Source organism: Typopeltis vanoorti, chromosome 5 (assembly GCF_054136105.1).
Source record: "Typopeltis vanoorti isolate ZY-2024b chromosome 5, IOZ_Tvanoo_1.0, whole genome shotgun sequence".
NCBI classification, from domain to species: domain Eukaryota; kingdom Metazoa; phylum Arthropoda; class Arachnida; order Uropygi; family Thelyphonidae; genus Typopeltis; species Typopeltis vanoorti.
Genome location: NC_143553.1, coordinates 87,221,153 through 87,233,145, shown reverse-complemented (window position 1 = coordinate 87,233,145; position 11,993 = coordinate 87,221,153). Strand labels below are relative to the sequence as shown.

Sequence of the window (11,993 nt, the reverse complement as noted above, 5' to 3'; positions counted from 1 at the left end):
TGATATGTAGATGCAAATATATATATTCAACACGTTAATGCCTGATGAAATTTGAGCGCATGGCTGATTGGATGAAGCAATTTTACAAGCTGTCTTGAGTGACAGGTTTTTCATTTCCATAAAATGACAGCAATACACTTACGCTCACGAATAATCCTATAAAAATCCGCATAATGTATTCGAATACTCTACTTTACAACTCTCCTGCAAGATGAAAGTGTTTGCAATTTGCTTCGTAACCTTGCTGTTAGTGGCAAGTTTCCCTACGACCACTCAACTGTTTTTTGACTGGGACTGGTGGTGGGAATGGAAATGCGAAAATTGGCCTTTATTTAGACGCTTGTTTCCACGCTTTTGTGCCCAGTATCTAACAACGATAACTGTACAATCTGAAACCACACCTGGAGGACCAGAAACTACTGAAGGAGGAGGAACAGGAACTACTGAAGGAGGAACAGAAACTACTGAAGGAAGTACAGAAACTGCCCAAGCAGGAGGATCGTAACCTTAAGACACCGCATCACTGAAACTACAGCAGTCTATTGAAAGGTAATATTTTGTTCGTGATAATTAGATAGCTTTATTATTTTGAGTTAAGGAGGGATCATTGAAAATCTCAGATTTTAAACACAAACTTCATTTAATATAAGTTTCAATATAATCTAAACATTAGTGATTTGATGGTACAAAATAATTTAATGATCTGAAAAATCTTTCAATTTTTAATATTAAGGGAGTCACTGTAGTGGCGTCGTAGTCCACTGATTATGGACAATAAAGCCTGAACCATAGCAGTTTTGAACTGTGACTGTTTCGTTCCATGAATAGTTTAATATGTTGCTCTGCAGCAAGATCAAAAGATCTCCTTCCCTTGAATTCTGATTTATCGAAAATACCACAACGCTATCGTGTATTGTGTTTAAAAATATAAATTTGGTATGTTGTCATAATATCAATTTAGAGTAGATATCGATATCATGGCAAGAACCCAAATCAAGTAAACTGCGAAGATGGAAGGATTTTTTCTCCCAGAAAAAGACGTTTTTCTTACCACAGAACAGAAAATGGCCTCAGAACATATCCATTTAACAAGCATAACACATTGGCCTATAATTTTAGTTATTTCGGAGTGTTGTTGCTGGAAATAACTTCCTGATGGGAGATATTAATAGAGGCTATAAGAATCGTGCAGTCTTGCTTACCAAACACAGTCGGAAGGTAGCAGCGCTAAATAGAAAATAAATAAAAATAGAAACGAGCCCATCGGATCGCGCAGTGATTGCACCCACCCTGTTATGAATGGGTCAGATCATTAATCTCGCCAAGATCCATTTCTGTTAGCTAAAAATAGTAGGCACAAAACACCAGACATTTGAGAACTCGCTGAAGGATCAGAATATGGCAACGGTAGCAAGAAAGAAGAACCCGTTTTAATAGATATCCATAGTTGGTATAATGGTAATAGTATAGTAGTGTAGGTGGAATTTCTTTGTATATATATATATTAGGTTCTGTAATAATAATGGAACGATGTACTTGAACATATTTGCTGAGCAGGTGTTTTTCTTCATGTTCACAGTTAATCAATTAGCAGTGGCTTCCTCCAGCACGATAATGCACCATATTATAAAGTACTGATGATTCAAGTAGCATGATGAAGAATTTACTTCATTGGACTGCTCCTCCACCGGATTTCAACTGAGATGACTATCTGTGGGTTGAGGTGGAACAAATATTCGCGAGTGGTGCCCATTAAAGAGCCAAACCCGAGAAACTCTAGAATGAATTAATCAATTCGACATTTTTGGTCCAGCTTCAGTGGAGGCATAGACACGTAGAGGTGTCGAAAGCTATTTTGAAGGCAAAAGAATTATACTTACTATTAATTGTACATAATAAAACGATCATTCAGAATAAATTGGGACAATATCCAGTTGTAATGGTCCTTTGTAATTCAGTGTTAATTGCATGCATCATTATTTAAATATATTAAATCTTTATATGTTGTTAATGGAGAAACGGCCTTACAAATTTCATCTGCATTTACTGACTAAAAACTTTATATTCGCTGGCCGGAGTGGAGTTCAAGTTTGCTTTGAAACCAACGGGCTATAGATTCCCATAGCTAATCACTTATGGACGTTTATGAAAGTTATTAAAGAGGTTGATGAACATCCATGCCACAGTGGGATTTCAATCCACAGCTTGTTTATATTGGACTACCAACCAATTCTTCTATTTGGTTCAATTTTTGTTATAAATTTTATTTCATCATATCTATATTATTTAAGTATGAAAGGTTTCAAAAAATAAAGTACCAGCACAATGCACGTGAAAATTTGCATTGCTTTCTCTTGGATGAAGGATTAAATCAATTAAATCTTTTATCATCTTGTATAATAGTAGGAAAACTGAATCAATGTCTGTGTGTTAAGAATAAGTATCGACAGAAATCCATTAAGAATAAGGAGAGGTATATGAAACAAATGTTATTTCATGAAAATATGTGTTGTTTGGGTTGGGTGTCGTAAGATATCTTTGTAATGAAAGGTTTGGGATCATTTGTAACGCAGGTTTGATTTTGCACTCGGCGATTTCTATCTCATTAAACCAACGAGGGAAAACAGTCCGCGGGCACTCAATTTGTAACCGACGTAATGTGCAGACATTTCCTACTGAAGGATGTTTTATAGTTTCTTCTACGCTGGGAGAGGTATCTTAGTGACACTGGGAGAGATGAGAATGCATAAATATCTTCGGTGACTGTATAGAAAATTCTTGTCGAAAGTCGGCTATTCAATTTCTTTTTATCAGAATACTTATCAGCTTAGTTTGAAATGCTATCTTAGCATTTCAAAATAAGCTGATAAGTATTCTATTTATGTAAGCAATGAAGGTGTAGATATTTTCTCTTATATCTCTAGAAATGTTAAACCTGTCACTACTATTTTTATGCTTTCCCACTACACTAAGTCCAGCGTCATAGTGAAAATAAAAAAATAATCATAATAATTAATCTCAGCAAATTCTTTATGTTTATGTTGGTCTGTCTTATATCATAAAAGACATTTGTTAGAGAGAGAGAGAAAGAGAGAGAGAGAGAGAGAGAGAGAGAGAGAGAGAGAGAGAGGGGTATACTACATTTCCTTTTTTCCTTCTTTCTTTTTTTCTTTGTAGTTTTAAATCGATACAGAATATCAGGATGCAACGAATCACATAGGATATATTTTAGTTCTTTTCAAAATCTAATTCTTGAAAACTAAATAGACCCTTTAATCCTTATTATCTGGTCTAAGAGGATCTTTTATATCCTAACTCACCCTAAAGTAAGAGATCCACAGTGTACTAGGCGACAGGAAATTTTTCTGACTTTTTTGTATGGATATTTTTTTCCGTTAATTCTTTCGGAGATACGAAAATTAAAAAGTTCCGCTACCTGAGAAAAATTCCTTAGTTACTGGCGCTAAAGATCGACTAAAACAAAAAATCTACAAAAAAAAAAAAAAAACTCTATTGACAAAATTATTGGATCAAGCGAGAACTGCGTAAAATCCACTAAAACAAGATAACAAAACATGTATCTACAGTAAATATAGGGATGCAGTAGATTCCTCTACTGCATCCCTATTCATGTATTCATGACTACAGTCATGAATACATGGAGGTATTCATGACTGTAGTCCGCGTGTGTTCACGGGGTCGGTTTGCCTGCTGGCGGGATGAAAAAATGGTCATCAGTGTTAACGAAAGGGCAATGGAAAATTCATTGTACTGTATCTTTTCATGTGTATATGGTATGTGGTAGTCCCACACAGTATAGGACTATATGGTAGTCCTATGTGTGTGTGTGTGTGTGTGTGTGTGTGTGTGTGTGTGTGTGTGTGTGTGTGTGTGTGTGTGTGTTATTCATTCTGTAACGCTAATGATATGATTTCCAAGTCATTAACCGAAATATTTTCATCTAGTTTGTACTTTTAATTAAAATTCCCTACTGCGAAGACATATCTTTTATCATCTTATTTTGGAAGAAATGCGTCTTGTAGTCTAAGACTAGAATCGAATCTGTAAGTTCTTTTTTTTCTGCACATCTAGGATCAATATAAAGCATTTGTAGTTCAGTCGGTATAGACGAAGCCCTTTGGTCGGAAAGACGTGGATTCAATTTAGTGGATTCAATTTCCGTCAATAACCAGATAAAGGTTTCTCAATGATGTGAGAAACTTTTATCTGGTCTGTTTCGACTAAAGGTGAGTTAGCCGGCTTCATACGGGCTTATTTCACCCCGAAACCCAGGTGTTTATAAATAGTATTTATGTATCTCCCACTCACGAAATGCGTTTTTTATTATTTTATGTCATTATTTTTATGGTATGTGCGTGTGCGCGCGTATAATATTAATATATATAATTAATGTGCAAGTTAAATTTCTGTATTTCTCGCGTCATTCTTCTGATGTATTCAGTAGATCCTCTCAATCGTGGAATTCGAGTATCTACGGAATAAATTAACAGTGAACATGTCCCAAATGGAGATAACCACCATTAAGCGTGCTGGTCTTGTCTACCAGAAAAGCGACTGTGGCCAAAGTCCGCTAAGAAACATGAGAATTTGAAAACACATGGCACTGCACTTATTTGCTATAAGGCTTGTGGCCTCCCGCGTATGGGAGTCATATATATAGAAAAAATGGACAACAGAGGGCGGGGGAAAAGGTCGCAAATAATCCCGATTTAGGGATGAATTCCAGTTTGGATTTTTTCATGTGGACTAAAGAATAAGACTATGGCGGCAAGACCACAAATCCACGAAGTTAGGCGGCGATCTCCTTCCCATGGAACATCTTTGAGATGTAGTGAAATGTGATGTTCGCAACAAAGACGTATTGTCAACAGTCTGCAAAGATTCATTTCCGAAACCTCACAGATCAATGCCAATAAGCAAAGAGGCTGTTCCGAAGTTCACAGCGGTTCACAGTGATCCCTCTCTCACAAACTCAGTCTGATCGTTTTCTCACAGAAGTTGGGCTCCTCTGCTAGTCTTTCTGTATTTGTTTTCATGGTGCGCTTCTCCTCTGAACTGGTAAGTTTTCTCTATTTTCCTGCAATCATTTAAAAGCATTTTAAATTATTTTTATTCAAATACTTTAGGTTTTATAGGTGAATGACTGCATTCTTCATTTTTGACAAACTTCGTATCAATGCTTCTCGTTGTTTCACATAGTCATTCCAGTTTTCTGTATGTAAGGTTGTAATTTTTCTTTTAGCTATCGCATTACTGTTTTACGATGGGATTTCTCTCAGATTAATTTTTTAAATTACTTTTTTATTTTATCAGATTACAACGATTTTTTGTACGTTCTATTTTTCCCAATCCTCATTTACTTCTGTTTATAATAAATTTTCGTTTATTATTTGATAAAGTTTCTAATGCTTTCCTCTTGTAAAACTTTTTTTATTTTTAAGCAGTTGGTATTTTTTTAATAATCTTTGTTTATTTTTGGTTTTGTAGAGACCGACATATATCGAATAGTTGCATAATGATTCGCATCTGGATGTAAACTCTGACATATCGGTGATTAAATTTGTTATTTTTTATTTCCTATTATGAAATATAAAACGGGTATATTAACGGGTAGAACAATTCAGAGAAATTTTACACAGTTATTCGTTAGAAGACGAGTAAGAATAAAGCAACTGAATAGAACAAACAATTCAGAGTGAAGTTTCAACTTCACATTTCATTCTGCGGAAAAATATTCTAAATGACCTCTTGAACATAAGACAGTTATTCCTGTTTGCACGCTTTCCCACGTGCATGCCAAACGCTTTATTTGGAGGAATGAATACTTTCAATTGAATCCTCCTCCCTTGATTGCGTAAAATACTTCCTGTTAAAACAGCTGAGGGTTTGTGAAGTTTTAAAACTAGCACAAGTTCGGAATAATTAAGCATATGGCAAAGCTAACCCTTGAGGGAAAATTTCAATATCCCTGTTTCCGAAATATGGGAGGAAAGAGAGTAAAGGATCAAGAAGAGGGGGAGGAGAATAAGGAAGAAAGAAGCCAGAAAGCACATTTGGGTTGGAGTGGAAATCTTCGAGCTTTCGAAATCGCCCGATAGAGCGCAGGTTTCCCACACCATTTACGTCAACTCCAGGTGATACGGCAGTGTGCATGTTAACATTCCAAATATTAAAGAAAGAAAAACAACATTTCACTTCCTGGTACTTCTTAAGAACCTTAGTCAATCATTCTATGTTACAAATTAACAGATGGCAATTCTATGAACCCCCTAGGTGATGGGTCGTATTGCAATAAAAACCAAAAGGTGCATGACCTGAAAGTGAATGCATAAAAGCAGCAAACACCTAACAAGACCGGGTCAAATATCGACGTTCGCCACGATGAATGGAAAAACTCTTTTCTCTGTTATTGCAGTGCTGGTTGTGATATCCTTACCGACTATCTCTGAAGGACTCCATATTCACTGCATACATGGACATTATCCTAAATGGCACCCCCTTTGTCTCCCATCTTCGTCATCTGCTGATAACTCAACTACGGATGGTTTTACAGACGAAGTATCGACTCTATCCGAAATGAATATAAGTTCTAATTCTACGTCTTCTGGATCAACTCCTTAAGAAAAGAGAACGGACTTTTATGTCACGGAAGGTAATTTATGTTCGTTTTTATATAAAAAATAGTGTGGATGATAAATGTGTTCAGTAGTCTTTCAGAATCCCTCTCTCTCTCTCTCTCTCTCTCGCAATCTTTCACACACATACACACACACAAACAGTGGGAAAGTCCAAGCCCCCGAGAAAAACCCTTTCTGAGAAAAGAGTTTACCAACTCAACTGAAGAATCGATCAAAATATTCCTCGCATTGTTTACAGGCTTTCTATCCAGAGATTTCCAGTCAAACAGAGCTATTTTAAAATTCAATGTAAATGGGAAAAAAAAAAGAACACTACATTAATTTATTTAACATTTTGTCGCCTTCATAACGCATTGTTTTGGAGTTCCTCTAACAGCTAATGTTAGAAGAATCACAATGGCCAATGAGACACGCGTATTCAATCCCTACTTTAGTTAATGTCTGCACCACAAGACATTCTACGTTCTGTTATTAAGATCATCGGTCAGTTGAAAACATCAGAATCAAAATCAAATCTAAAATAAGATTGACGTTTTCATCTCGCATTCTTTTTATTCCACTTACAAGTTCGGCCCTGTGTGAAGGCACATAAATTCTCAGAAAAGTTTCTGATAATCTGATAAATGCAGGAAGCCCCGAACCGAACTGAGAATATTGTAATTTATAGAATGATTTTTCTCTCTCTCTCTCTCTCTCTCTCTATTCGGATATGCAAACAACCCAGAATTTAATCACTGCATGAGTCCCTGCTGTCTCCAAACCAAATTAATGAGAATAATAATAAATCTATCCCTTCCATCTGATTCAGACGGGTTGGGTCTCCTCCTAATGAGGAGTCACGGTGAAATAATGCAGTCGGCACGCATTCCTCTACTGCATCCCTAATGGAGGCATTCATGACTGTAGTCCGCGTGTGTTCACGGGGTCGGTTTGACTGCTGACGGGATGAAAAACCCCCAGCTAAAATGGGGAAAAACCCTACTGCCCGCGCCCAAGACCGGCTAACTTGGCTATGGCAGATCCTTGAGTTCCTCACGTCTCCGACAGCAATCGAACCTAGGACACTCCTTCCGCAGGCATATGGTTGCGAAGCGCATAGCCACTAGGCTAACCGTGCGGACTAATAATAATAATAATAATCATTTATTTTATTTTTTATTGATTGCTAAATTTTCACTTACAATAAACATCTTGAGTGACATTGCAACTTATAATTTTACAGAATTCAGCACTAAGTGCTGCATTTTCTACATTGGGTTTCAATTAAAATTTTTAATAATACTTTTTTTGCCTCTATATTATGTATTTACAACACACGTTCCTCTAATATTAACAACGAAGAACATATACAGAATGTTTTGCATAATAATAATAATAATAATTATAATTTTTTTTAAACTGTAATAACATTTTATTTATCATCATACAGAGTATTTACATATATTCAATAAAGTATACTATTACATTTTCTGTTCAGTACAAATGTAGAGTACAGTGATTTTTTTAAGTATAAATGTACATTTTTTTAAATCAATACCATAGGTTATTATTATGCAGCCTATTTACATATGCACTTTTTTTTTATATATCAGTATCTTCATTATTGTTATACATTTTACTGACTGTTTTGTTACATAATATGCATTCTTTGATTATGAGGATTACGTGCAGATGTGTGAGGCGAATTAATCCCACCTACTTCGAAGCTTGGGTTAGCTTTTATGAAGAGAATGTGATTTAGCCTTCACAATTTGTGTTGTTGTTACTGTTTATGGATGGGATGTTGGCATTGGATGCTGGTGATTTGCGATGTGTATATTGGTGTTAATGATATATTAACTTTGTTGGTATAATTTCCAGAGTTCGTGTTTTAATGTTCTGTAGTTATCTATGTGTTTTAAATTTATTGGTAGGTTGTTGAGTTGCTTGGGTATCTGATGTGATCTCACAAAAGACCCGTATGAGTTGTTGAAAGGTGTAGGGATCTAGAGAGTTGTTGTAGGTCGTGTTATAATTTATGTGTATCTGTTGTTTCGATAGGTGATGTTGAAGTAATTCCTTGTTAATGTCATGTTTCAGGTTTTTGATGCTCAGGATTCTGTGTGTCATATTGTGCTGGTCGAATATTGGTTGTTGTGTGTAAGGTGTCCAGATCACTGTTGACACGATTTTCCTGTGTATAGAAAATGTTCCTCTAGTCGGCGACTAGATTTGAACCGAAGTCTTACATCGTGCGGTCAAGCGCCGTGGAGTGCGAACGTCACTTCCACTGAGCTACACAGTCTCTGTGTAATAATAATAATAATAATTTTTTTTTGAGGTGTCACATAATTTTTTGTTATCGTTCTTTCAAATATTTACATATGTACAATCATTATCTATTCAGTATATTATTTTACAAGGTTCAGCACTTTGTGCTACATATAATGAGATTTAAATAGTAATGATGATTACAGGGTTTTTTTTATATATAACAATCATAATAATAATTTACAATTATATTGTTCAGAGTTACATGAGTTGTATAATATTGCATGTTGTAGTTTACTATTTTTTTCAAGTTTGAAAAGGTGTGATTATACAACAGTATTTACACATATGCAATCTAAATATTATATTTCCTTATTCTCACAAACATACAGTGTAAACTCATGATTTACATTGAAAATAATTTTTTTTTTACATTGCATACATTTGTTACAGTTATTATATACATTACATACATTTGTTTACATATGATACATTACTTATTTGTTTACATGTGATATTTACATTACGTACATTGGTTTACATATAATACATACATTACATACATTGGTTTTCATGTAATACGTACATTACATGCATTTGGTTACATATGATACATCTTGGAATACATCTTGAATAATAATAATAATAATAATAATAATAATAATAATAATAATAATAATAATAACATGGTTGGCCTGTGCCGTGCGGTAGAAACACTTTGTTTCAATGACACTAGGAGGGCTGAAGAATGAGCTTTCTTAGCCTTAGAATTGTTCTAAACCTTTCTTCGATTCCTGATTAAGTTGATTTTTTGCACGAGCAAGTATATCCTCCCAGAAACTCAATCATAGAGTCGACACTAATTCAGACATTAATATATTACGATTGGGTAAGTGTTAACGAGATGGCGGCAGCTGTCTTTCGTACTCCCTTCACCGGATGCCATTTAAAAATCATTGACATTTTGATCAAGTTGTCTGTGTACTAGTTATCTCCAAAATTGTTTCACTTTTCTAAATCTATTTTGTATGTCCTCTTCTCATCATGAGATTTTATACATCTCAAAATACTTCTTAGAAGCACGAATGTTTAAATCATTTTAGGCATTTAATTAGGAATTTGAGAAGAATACTTCATAAAAGAAGTTAAATTCAGACATAAGATAGCATGCGCTGTAAATCACCACTTGAGAATGATTCAAGGGAAGCAGAGTCGAATGTATGTGTTGTTGTTTTGTATAATTCCGATGCGATAGCAAATATGTACTGATTTTTCTCTATTAGAATGGGTCACACCTGGATTATGATTCATGCGAACTCCTATCAACTCATATTGAGATTTCCAGGAAATAGCTTGTCATAGTGAATAGAGTTACAACAGTCATTCAAAGTGATGAATCGACGCATGGCGTCGATTCATCACCAGAAAATCCAGCTGCTATTTCCGGCAAGGGACTGCATGCTAACAGAGCATGAAGTAATAAAGCAGAATTCTTGTTTACTTTTGAGAGTTCTTATTTGTTTGAAGAACGTGAGAGGGTGGTAGAATTTAACAGTGTATTGGAGATGCTGTTTTCCTAGTAGCATTTATCTTGTCAACCCCCCCCCCCCCTCAGTTAGAACGACGCTTTGTTATTCTATAGGGAAATCGTCCTGTAAGAATATTATAGCTGTAGTTCATAATTCAGATATAAATCTCTACGTAATATTAAAAGTGTAATAAGAAGATGCCTTCCTCTTTTTTTTTATCCTTTTCTTCTTCTTCTGCAACTTTCTGGGCTTCTAGCTCTTGTTGAGAGCTCATCTTCACTATCAAACCCAATTCTTTAGTTAGCAGAACTATTTTGTCATCAGTCTCTTCACAGACTTTGTATTTATCTAATCCTCTCAATGCCTGAATATATTTTCAGCAGTTTGCTGTCGCGTTACACCAATATGCATCTGAATCTGCAGACTCTTCCAATGAAGACTCTTCGTGTTTTCTCATTTAGTAGGAACTATACCCTCAGCAAGAATGTTTATTATATAACATTAGAGACAGCAATAACCCCCTTGTTCATGGGCTACAGGAATAAGGTAGTGTTCAATGAACGTGTTAATAGGATGGCTGTCATAATTGGAAGACTGACTCTCTCTCTCTCTCTCTCTCTCTCTCTGTATATATATATATATATATATATATATATATATATATATATATATATATATATATATATATATATATATATATATATATATATTCATTTCTGGTTTCGGGAAAAAAAATAATACTAAATTCAGATAAAATGAACCACAGAAATCATAAAGCTAACTCCGATAGAATATTTGATCATTCTTTATAATGATCATTGAACTTATTTAATGTAATAAAAATTAATTATCATTCATTACGTATAATTTTTTTCAGACCCTCCACTGACTTTCACCATTCTAATCTTCCTATCTAAAGCTGGCATCGTGGGCATCTTAAAACATCACTTCACAAGTGGAAATGTAATGGCATTGGGATATCACCTTCATACTTTGGAAAACTTGCTGACTTTCTTAATTGTTTAATAAGATGTATTGATATACAACTGGATGTGCAAAAACCTATAAATGTAGTGGCAAAGCTTAGAATAAAACGATTTGTGCATGATGTCTTGTTGTTTAACTTGTTGTATTATAAAATCGTTCTTTATTTTATTTCAATTTTTGTTGTTATGACCTGCAGGAATTATTTATAAAATCATAAACTAGTCTACATCACACATGCATGTTTACATGCACTGTAATTGTATTGTATTATTATTATTGTATCAGTGTGTGTAAGTAGCCTCTGTAGCTCAGTTGGTATACACGAAGCCCTTTGGTCAGAAAGACCTGGGTTCAATTCCTGTCCATGACGTGAGGAATCTTTATCTGGTCTCTTTCTACTAAAGGTGAATTAGCCGATCTCATACAGGGGTGGAGGGTTTTTTCACCCGGAAACTCGGGTTTTTTGTCCCTCGCAACAGGCAAACCGGCCCGTGAACACACACACACGGATTTACAGTCATAATTACTTAATCCCTCATTAGGAGGGTTCAACCAGTCCTAATGGACG

At 35.0% G+C, this 11,993-nt stretch overlaps 1 long non-coding RNA gene across 1 annotated transcript; it reads left to right on the top strand.

The window, feature by feature from the left end:
* The first annotated feature begins 225 nt into the window (after positions 1-225).
* LOC150106622 (uncharacterized) lies at positions 226-11,545 on the top strand. The gene is made up of 2 exons (XR_016548321.1): positions 226-549; positions 11,316-11,545. It is a non-coding gene; the product is annotated as an uncharacterized LOC150106622 (long non-coding RNA).
* The last annotated feature ends 448 nt before the right edge of the window (positions 11,546-11,993 follow it).